Below are 10,738 nucleotides of genomic sequence, written 5' to 3'. Positions count from 1 at the left end.
AGATGATCACTTACCTTGGATGTGAAGGCGAATTTGTAGATTGTCGTGGTGGATGGAGAGCGCTTGGTCAGGAGAAGTTACCTCGGTGGTCCTCTGGTGGGCTTAGGACAGCAGAATAGGTCCCAGGGGCAGCTTGGACCCCCCCCCCCCAGAAATGGGGGAGCAAATCCACTGGGGAACCTATCCCGGGTTCAGCACCAATAAAAGCATAGGTATTGGCCATCCCAGAGGACCATGTGGAGATAATCACAGGCAGGAGAAGAAGGATCATAAGGAGGTTTATTAGTGGGGCCATAGTTCCCACTGAAGAGGGAGCTACATGGCCTCTGCACCTTATCCAGGTGGCAGCTTCTCTCTTTCGGGGTAGAGGGGAAGTAGTTAGTGAGTAGGAGTGGCTTATTAGATATGGGTGGATATGGGGGCTAGTGGGAGGAGCTGAGGACCTGAGGCTAGGGAAATGCTAACAGTAAGACTTGAACACTGGAAACTACAAATATTGCTCAAAGAACCCTTTAAATGGAAAGACATCTCATGATGATGTGTTGGAAATTATAACATTAAGATGAAAACCATCCTGAAAGCAATCTACAAATTCAATACAATCTCTCTTCAACTAAAAACAACATTTTGACAAAAGCACTGATGATCAATGTCCTACCAGGCACTGAAAGGAACAAGAAAATAAAAATCAATCAAGGAAAAGTAGGAAGGATTGGAGAACTTAGGGTTCTCATTTCAAAACTTACTGCAAAGATTCAGAGTCTGAACAAGCAAGATACTCACAGAAAGTAAGGACCAAAAAGTAGATTGGAACAGTTGGATATCTACTTGATTAGATAGATGATAGATAGACAGATAGCTAGCCAGATGATAGGTAGATATCAATAAATTGTATTGTTTAAGCATCATACATATTTGATTTGAAGTGTATCATACTAGTAAGCATAAAGTATAAAATTGCTATTAAAACTCACACAAGATTCTAGAATTAACCCCAAATATTTAGTGTCAGTTGCTTTAGGATAAGGGCACCAACACTATTCAACATGAAAAGACTAATCTTTTTAATAAGTGGTGCTGAAAAAACTGGACATCTACATAAAAAAGGATGGACTAGGAATTTCACTCCATACCACATGAAAAAAAATGAACTGAAAATGGATTAGAATTAAAGGTAGTAGCAAAGCTGTAACACTCTAAAGCCAAAATAAAAGAGCTAAGTTATAATGACTGTGGGCTTGTCAATGATTTCTCTAAATATAGCAACCAAGGTATAGAAAACAAAAAGGTACACCAGACAATAAAATTTTAAATATTTTATTAGTCTAAAGCATGGAAAGTGAAACTATAATATGCACAATGGCAGAAAATATTTGCACAGTGAATATTGTGAATCTACCATCTGGAGCATAGATAGATCAACAACAAAAAGAGAAACTCAAAAATTGGAAAAAAAAAAGTTTCTTGAATAGCCACTTTTCAAAAATGACAAAGTATGGGCTGGGGATATAGCCTAGTGGCAAGAGTGCCTGCCTCGGATACACGAGGCCCTAGGTTCGATTCCCCAGCACCACATATACAGAAAACGGCCAGAAGCGGCGCTGTGGCTCAAGTGGCAGAGTGCTAGCCTTGAGCGGGAAGAAGCCAGGGACAGTGCTCAGGCCCTGAGTCCAAGGCCCAGGACTGGCCAAAAAAAAAAAAAAAAAAAAAAAGACAAAGTATACAAAATGGCATTCATCATCATTAGCCACTGGGGAGATATAAATGAGAATCACAGTAAGACACCATTTCACACCAATAGATCTTCCACTCCCCTAAAACACATAACATCCAGCTGTGAGGAAAATGGAACTCTTGCACATTGCTGTGGAAATGTAACATGGTGCAGTCACTGTGGAATAGATTGATAAAAATGAGAAAGAATTTCTCAATGTATCAGTTTGACACAAAAGAACTAACAAAATCTTATAGCAGCCATTGCTACTGAAACAAAAGTGAAAAGATATAAAAACATGGAGACTGGTAGCAGAGCTCAAATGGTAGATGCTTGCCTGCAAGCACAAGCCTCAATACTGACTACTTCATCCCTAATAGTTTGTGTTTGTGTGGGGGTGGGGTAGGGGGAGTTATACAAAGAAAAAAATGCAAAAAAAAAAAATTGCCAGCATTCCAGGCATCAACTATGGACTCCTATTAGTTTGTCAAAAATAAGGGTCTGCATCACTTATTTTGCCAAGATATATTACATAGAGAATATTATTGGGCTAGGCAAAAATAATTTTATTGTGAGAACATTTTCCTTCTCTGTGTGCAATTCAAGTGCATATTTTGAGCGCTTAGGAATAAGTTTCTAAAGCTTTGTGAAGAATGTAGCAATAAAAATCTAATAAGAATTAAAAAAATAAGAGTCTGAAGTTAGACAAAGCACTGTTTTGGGGAAAAACATGCTTAAAACTTGGCAGTGGTAGTTGTTTGGAGATGGCATATCCATCTCAAAGGCTCGTGTGTTAAAGAATTTGTGAAGGTGACTGGATCATGAAGGTTCTAACATATTCAATGAGGTTAACCTACTAATGGATTCATAATTGAGTGGACCAGGGGGAGGTGATGGAAACTGTAAAAGGCAGGGGGTAATTGGAGTATGGAAGTCACTGGGAGCTTGCCTTTAAAATGGACAAATAACAAAAATCTAGTACATAGTTGGAAATATAACACTCTTAATGCAATGGAAACATGATGCAGAGTATCTAGAAAAGTTTATAGAGCTCACACTTTAAATATGTAAAGGCTCACTTACTAGTGAATCTACGAGTTCCTGTTTAATCTTCAAGAGAGATAAGAGAAATATGAGAAGAGTTTGGGCAATGCTCAGTGGTAGAGAAGTTGACTGTCAACAATGAGGCCTTAGGTTTACCTAAGATACAAAAAGAAGAGGAGGAAAGTGATAGAAGGGGAGGGGAGGGAAAACTCAGGGCAACACCATTCTGTTTCACAAAATCTTTGGTAATTTTCCTTCCTATGAAGACTTCCCAGCTTAATGTAGCCAGTATTGGTAAGTTTTTGACAATTTTTCTGCCAGTCCTGGAGCTTGAACTCAGGGGCTGAGCACTGTCCCTGGCTTCTTTTTGCACAAGGCTACACTCTACCACTTGAGTCATAGCACCACTTCTGGCTTTTTCTGTTTGTGTGGTGCCGAGGAATTGAACCTAGGGCTTCATGTATGTGAGGTAAGTACTGTAGCACTAGGCCACATTTCCAGTCCGAGTTTTTGACATTTCCATAACTGACTGCTTGGTCAGAATCAAAATCAGAATTTTACAAAAGAGTGTCAATAGGTAATACTTGGTGCTCTCCATTTAGACACCAAGGAGCACATGACAATTTAGGCAGGCTTTCTCTTTCCCACAATTCTCTCAGAAACTCCATTCATTTCTAGCATCCTGGGAAGCAATGAAGTGCCTCTCTTGTTAGCCCAAGTTTGCAAAGGGTGCCTTGGATAGAGCTCAGCTGAGATAGCTTAAAGAGTGTTTCTCAGCACATATGAGTAAACTGGAGTAAAAGAGAGGTGTTTCCTTCCCCTAATCCAGAGACAAAGGCAAGAGAAGGAGGGTGGCTAGAGGCTCTTCAAAATCCTAGATGGTTCAATGCTCCTGAAAGGGGACTTGGAGAGCCAGTGCCCAGAGAATCTGAGAGATTGTACTTGGCCAAAGCTACAGAGCAAGTTAGTAACAGAGGCTGTGACAAAACTCTGGTCTTCACTTGCCCTCACTCCATGTTTTGAGAACAGACTTAGATTAGGTCTGGCTGTGAAAGGCCACCTTCTGTGACCAGTACATAGAAGAAGAAAGAGTAAGCTTCCTTCTGAGTCCTTTTGCTGCTCTCTCTGAGCTAAAAGTAGTAGAGAACATTTCCTAGACTGAGGGGCTGGTAAGAATCCTAGATGCTGAGCATGCACACCTTCCTTTCCAAGCACTAAGACGTATCACTTATGTTCAGGGAAAGTACATATCACAAGTTGAAACCAGCCATCTTTCCTGCTTCACCACCAGTTGCAAAGCATCACTAGTGTGTGACAGAGTCCAGGGGGGATGTCCCCTTTACTTTCACTCACATTGCCAGGATTTAGCTGTGGGTGTGTGGACTGGCATGTGAAGCCTGAGAGTGAAGGGGTCCTAGCATGAGATCTAAGAGAAAAATGTAGTTGTGGGATGATTTCATTTGATTTTCTTGGTGTTCCTTCTGTAATTGAACACATTCTGTTTAGTTATTGAGATAGAACTAGATGGTGTTCCTTGTGTAAATGAACACATTTTGTATACTTATTGAGATAGAACTAGAGTGCTGAGCTTATTTAGGTCTCTCTTTCTATTCCATTTTGTGGTGAGTTTAATTTCCGATCAATGGTGAAAATGATTGATAGTTTCCTGCAACCAGAAAGGAGCCTTCAACCCCAATTCCACCACACCCAGCTTAGGGCATTACTAATCCCGTGATTTAATTCCACAGGATCACTTGCACTACCCAAGAACTTCCTCCAAATAGAATCATGTGTAAGGACTCCATTTGTCCTACAACAAGGTTTCTTTTTCATGCTGTCCAGTATTACATTCCATCAATAGCCTCAACCTTGGTTCCATTTCTATAAATAATATTTGTCCCCTAAACTTTCCTGAAAGGAAGAGCATCCACATGTCCATTGTTGTTCAAGGTTTGTCTTCCAACTCAAACTTTATTGAACTATAAAATAAACAATCACTTTCTCTTGTGGCTTTTTGAAAAGAATACCTCTCGCATGAAGTTTCACTGAACTCATATAAGTGCCCCTTCACTTGGTGACTTCCCTCAAGCCCTAAGATTTTCAGATTGAATCTATACCCCTTTCCAAATAGCTCCCTTGACTATTTTTCCCCCCAGGTCCTCCCCTGCACTCTACATCACTGAGGAGCCCAGCATTGTTATGTCATAAACTAACCCCAACCCCTTACACCTCAGGAGCTGCTGAAAGCCTTCAGCCTCAGTCTGCACTGCTCCTGGCCAGCCTGATGGGACTCTTAATGTCCTAGGGATAGTCTAGCCTGCCTGACATCTGACTGCACTTGCTTTGGCCCAGAACTCCCCTCCTCATGAGGTCATCCTGGGCCCAGGGCCTTCTGCCTGGAGCTCTCTGTCTGCCTGTTCTCTGGACTCTCCTGTCCCCTGCCTGCTGCTCCAATGACCCACCCAGGTGGCGCTTCACTTCCTCTGAGGTTGTCATCCTCAGGAAAGTGCCCAATAGCAAGGGTAGAAGCAAGACACCAGACCAGCTCTCCTACAGCATGTGCTTCCGGAGTCAAAGACATGTGCTGCATATGAACTGCAGTTATGTCAGTTACACATTTTACATAGATCATGGATTTGGAGATATTAGAGGAGACTACATATGTATTAAGAAATTCAACTAGATTTTGAGCTCAGGAAAGAACTGTATAAGACACAAGAAAAATATCACCTTGAGCATGGATAACTGCCACCTAGTAAATGAGCAGAGGTATAACCTCCAAGCTCTGGAAAATGGCAGGAAAGAAGATCAGGATTTTCATGTCTATTCAAGGAACTGAAGGTTCTGATACACGCTCTTCTTGGTCCAAAGCACAGCAAGCTTGGGAATTTGTCTAAATTTTCCCATGGGAGGGGTACACATTTTTTTTCTACCTATCATCTGTTGATGGGCTCCTAGTCTGGTTGTATAATTTGGCTATTTTGAATAGTGTCATGACAGTAATGACCTAGGAATGAATAAATGCATGGAGGCACAGTGAAGGGCGACAAAAGTTTTTATTTGTCTGCAACTGCCTCATGCTGGGCTACGTTAGAACTAGGAGCAGCTGCAACCTCCAAGGGCATGAGGATTTTCTTTTCCTCCTTCCTCCTTCCCTCTCCACAGGCCTCTCCACAGGCTGAACCCTCTGCAGGTGGACCCCATCATGGACACCTAAGTTCCTTCACCAGCCTCTAGGCCTCTCTACCGACCTGTGGCCCTGTTGCCTGGCTTCTAGTCCTCTCAGGAGGCATTTAATCCTCTCCACAGGCCTCTCTGTAGAGCTCTAGGCCTCACTGAAGAACTCTAGGCCTCTCCACAGGCCCCTCTGCAGAACTCTAGCCCTCTCCACAGGCCTCTCTGCAGAACTCTAGGCCTCTACACAGGCCTCTCCCCAGGTTCAGGCTCTGCTCTCCAACAGAGGGAGCCTCTTTTGGCCTCTTCTGGCATGGGTTTCTTTCTAACGCATTCTCCAGATCAAGCAGTGTCAATATATCTGGGTCCCTGTCCCCCCAGCCACTCATTCAACCGCCCTTTAACAACCCGCCTCCAAGGGGTCGTGGGTGACATCACTACAGGGCAGACTTCTGGCCACTCTTATTCTCACAATGACTGAGCTATATGCATGGGCTTTTGGGTAACACTACTACCAGTGATTCTTTGGGGATATATGACACTAGTGTCATCACAGGGAAGTCCCATTGTAATTCTGGAGGAAACTCCATGCTCATAGTGGATGGTCTACTTTACACTATTATCAGTAGTTAATAAAGGGTCCAGTTTTTGTTCGATAATTGCTTGGCATTTGTTATACTGTTCTTTTTGATAGGCATTCAGATAGAGGTGATATGGAGTCTCATTGCAGTTTTGATTTACACTTCCCTGAGAGGTAAGTATAATGAATATGTTTTTAGAAAAATTAATAAATATTTTCTTGAGCCAGAAAGTACTGGCCCACCAGGACTGCAGGTCAGGATCTCAAGATGCAGCTTAATGAATATTTTGAATTGTTGGTATTAGTACTTTGATAAGGAAGAATGTCTGTTCAGTACAATTACCCTTTTATTGATTGTGATATTGGCTTTCCATTGATAAATTTCTGAGTTTTAAACAATACATCTTAATATTAATTTCTAGTCAGATGTGTATCTCCCAAACATGTTCACCCATCCTATAGGATCTCTCCGTTGATAACATTGTTGGTTAATACATATTTTGTATTACATACATTCACTATACACACATATATGTATGTGTATATGTATGTACATGCATGTCTATGTATGTTAAGTTTCCAGCATAGAAAGTGAACTCTCTATGTTCAGTTCAAATGAACAATACACATTACCAATAACCCAGAGAATGAGTGATCACCTTAACTACAACTTTTAAAGTTACCACTGGCTTCCAGGTGAATCCCTTTTGATACATATGGAATTCATCTGGCTGCCACTTTGTGTATTCAGCCTTATATTGTAGCGCTCCTCAGAGACAATGCCCCAGCCAAAATGATATTTGCTTTTCTTCTCTCCTAGTCCACGGTCACAAGATAGTAAATGTTCCAATGGTAACAGGAGTTTTCAATTTCAGAGCAGTCGTTGTGTACTTTACTTTTTTGTAAATGGATACCCACAATCCTGAGAACAATCTCTTATAAGGACAGGAAGCAGAAAAACCAGGGGAAGGGGAGCCACACGACTTTCCCTCATTGTTTGTTGTTGCCATATATTCTTCCTATTGGATACTGAACAGAATCTATATAAACATGCTCACTGCATCCTGAAGGATGGCATACATATCTTTGAAAGTGTTGTTTCTAGATTGGTGCTGGTGGCTCAAGACTAATCCTACCTACTCAGGAGGGTGAGATATCATGATTGGAGTTCAAAGTCAGCCTGAGCAAAAAGTCCTTAAGACTCTTATCTCTAGGCAGCCACCAGAAAACCAGAGGTGGTATGGTGGCTTAAAGTGGTAGAACACTTGCTTTAAACCAAAAGAGGTCAGGAACAGCACCCAGACCCAGAGTTCAAGAACCCCCAACCCAAAATAGAACAAAACGGAACATATTGTTCCTCTGCTGGCATTCTGACACTGACGTATCAAGCATGTCAGACCCTATGATTTGAGAGGAAAATCGGCACCTAACATACACTAGACATTTTAGGATACTTGCTCCTTGGAATCATTTTACTCAAGGCATTTGTTCAAAAATGCATGTCATCTATTTACTTCAGAGTACCACAAGTCTGTACTAAAATTCAATGTTGCTTGTTTTCCTACTTTCAATACATCCATAGAAAGAAAGATAAAGATCAAAACTTTATGGGACAAATGATGGTTTATCTTAGCACCACAGCTTGGTCCCATAGCAAGGTTACTTACTTCTTTGGTCTCAACTCAGTGCAGACCATCTTCGTTATCAATCAACATATAGGTAGCATATTCTTTTATGATTATGGTATGTTTGCTTTAAGAGCTCATAGAGGTGAATAGAAAATATTGCCTCCATCTCTTGGGCAACACTTCCTATATACCTCTGTGGGCTCCAAATATCCCACAATGTCTGTGATCACTGAATGCCTAAAAATGCCAATAAAATGGCCTGTCTCTGAGTCATTTTCACCTCTGAATACATGTCATTTCATGATTTTCTCCATGAACTACCAAGTCACACTACTCCTGCCTCATCAGCATGGAAAACTATTAATAGAATCACTGTGACTTCAGTCTGTGGCTTTCTTTAGGGGACATCATATCATTTCTTTAGGGGACATCATATCATTTCTTTAGGGGACATCATACCAAAGACAGGTGAGTTATTCTAATGCTGGATGAAAACCTTTGAAGAAGAACGTGCCTGCTCCAGGAAATGGAAACAAGATTTGTTCCTTCTTTGCTGTTTTTCTTTCTTTTTCTTTTTGTCTAGATTGTTCATTTTTCTGTCTCTGGGAGGGCAATGGAGGCACCAAAATGGAGGGGCAAAGGGGGAATAAGTGCCACAGTGGTACTCACTAGATGCTATCCTTTAGGTTTAAACTTACCTGTACAACTTGGGCATGGGGATGGAAAAGAAAAACTGGGAGAGAACAAGGGAAGTGTTGACAGTGTCCAAAAAAGAAATCAACTCTTTACCTGACTTATACAACTAAGGACTCTGCACATCATCTTTTAATGACAATTTTTAAGCTGGACGTGGAGCTGTGGCTCAAGTAGTAGAGACCTAGCCTTAAGCAAAATAGTCAGGGGCAGTACCTAGTCACAGATTTCAAGCTCCAGGACCATTGGAAATAAATAGATAAATAAACAAGTAAAATGTGTGTCTGAAAAATGTGTGTGTCTCAGACTGATATAATAAAACTTGGGGCAGAAATCTATAACAAGATACCACAAAAAGTATGCAAGTGATCAATGAAAATGGCTCTGCAAAAAACTGCTAATTTCTAACCTAATTTAATTCCAAGAAAGGCAAGACCCAATTCAAACCAACAAAATTAGAGATGAAAAAGTAAATATAATTACCAATGAAAGCCAAAAGATCCTGAGCAAATATTTAAAGGAATTATTTTCAAATAAGCTAGAAAATCCTGAGAAATGAATCAATTCCTACATGCACATGAGTCGCCAAACTGACTAAGGTGATATAAAGCAATTCAACAGAGCTATAACCAGCAATGAGATAGAAGCAGTCTCTCAACCAAGAAAAGCCCAGGAAAGATGGATCCACAATCAAATTCTTTAGATGATCAAAGAGCAACTATTACCAATAATCCTGAAACGATTCCATGAAATAAAAAAGGCACACGATTGAATGCATCCTGTTTAGTAACTGAGAAACAACTAGAGTGGTGAGCCTATTTAGGTCTCTGTTTCTATTACACTTTATGATGAGTTTGCTGTTGAAATCACCATGTCAGTGAAAATGGTTGATTGTTTCCTGCATACAGAAGGGACCCTTCATGCCCTATTCCACCAAACCCACCTTAGGGCCCTACCAATCTTACAATTATTAATTCCATAGAATTGTTTGAAGTACCCTAGAACTTCCTCCAAATAAAATCATGCATAAATACTCACTTCATTTGGCCCGTGTACTTTCTCTACAAATAATATCTGTGAGAATCAGCCCTGCACTTTCCTTTATTAGGATGTTTTCATGTTAAAAGGGAAGAACATCTCAAGGACCTTGGCTATGTTTTCATGTTAAAAGAGAGGTACGATATCAGGGGTAAAACCATGGGGAAGAAAGACAAAATAAAAGACATAATTTCACATGGTAGGTTAAACATAACAACAGTGATTCACCACTTATTTCCATAACCTTGATCTGCTAGGTCTATCCTAGACATGTACTACTTACCACCAATGTGGGTCTGGCTCACTTCAGTTAGTATGATACTTTCCAAGTGTTTCCATTTCATTAGGAATGGGCAATGTCTTTCTGATAGAGACATGGTTTTACCTCTGATGTTACAATAACTCATTTTGGTAACATGGGCATTGTATATACATTTATGGGAAGTAGGGAAGGGAAGGAGAACATTAATATGGAGTGACAAGGGATCAAAGATGATCCATTGCAACAGCAACCCTTACAAAACTATTTGTGTAAACCAAGTGTACAACTGGGGGCGGGGGAATTGGGGAGGGGGCAGAGGGGAGGAAAATGAAGGAGGAGGTAACAAGTTTGATAAGAAATGTATTCACTGGCTTACATGTGAAACTGTAACCCCTCTGTACATCACTTTGACAATAAATTAATCAATGAGAGAGAGACAGAGAGAGACAGAGACAGAGAGAGAGAGAGGGAGGAACATCTCAGGGACCTTGGATGAATCAGTGTGTCTATCACCTGTTAAATGCTAGGTTCATAGGATGCAGTTGATACACATAGGAATAAAGGCAGGATTAAGCTCTTCTGCACATTTGCAGATGAGTGTGTGG

Source organism: Perognathus longimembris, chromosome 14 (assembly GCF_023159225.1).
Source record: "Perognathus longimembris pacificus isolate PPM17 chromosome 14, ASM2315922v1, whole genome shotgun sequence".
NCBI lineage: Eukaryota > Metazoa > Chordata > Mammalia > Rodentia > Heteromyidae > Perognathus > Perognathus longimembris.
This window is presented reverse-complemented; position numbering follows the sequence as displayed.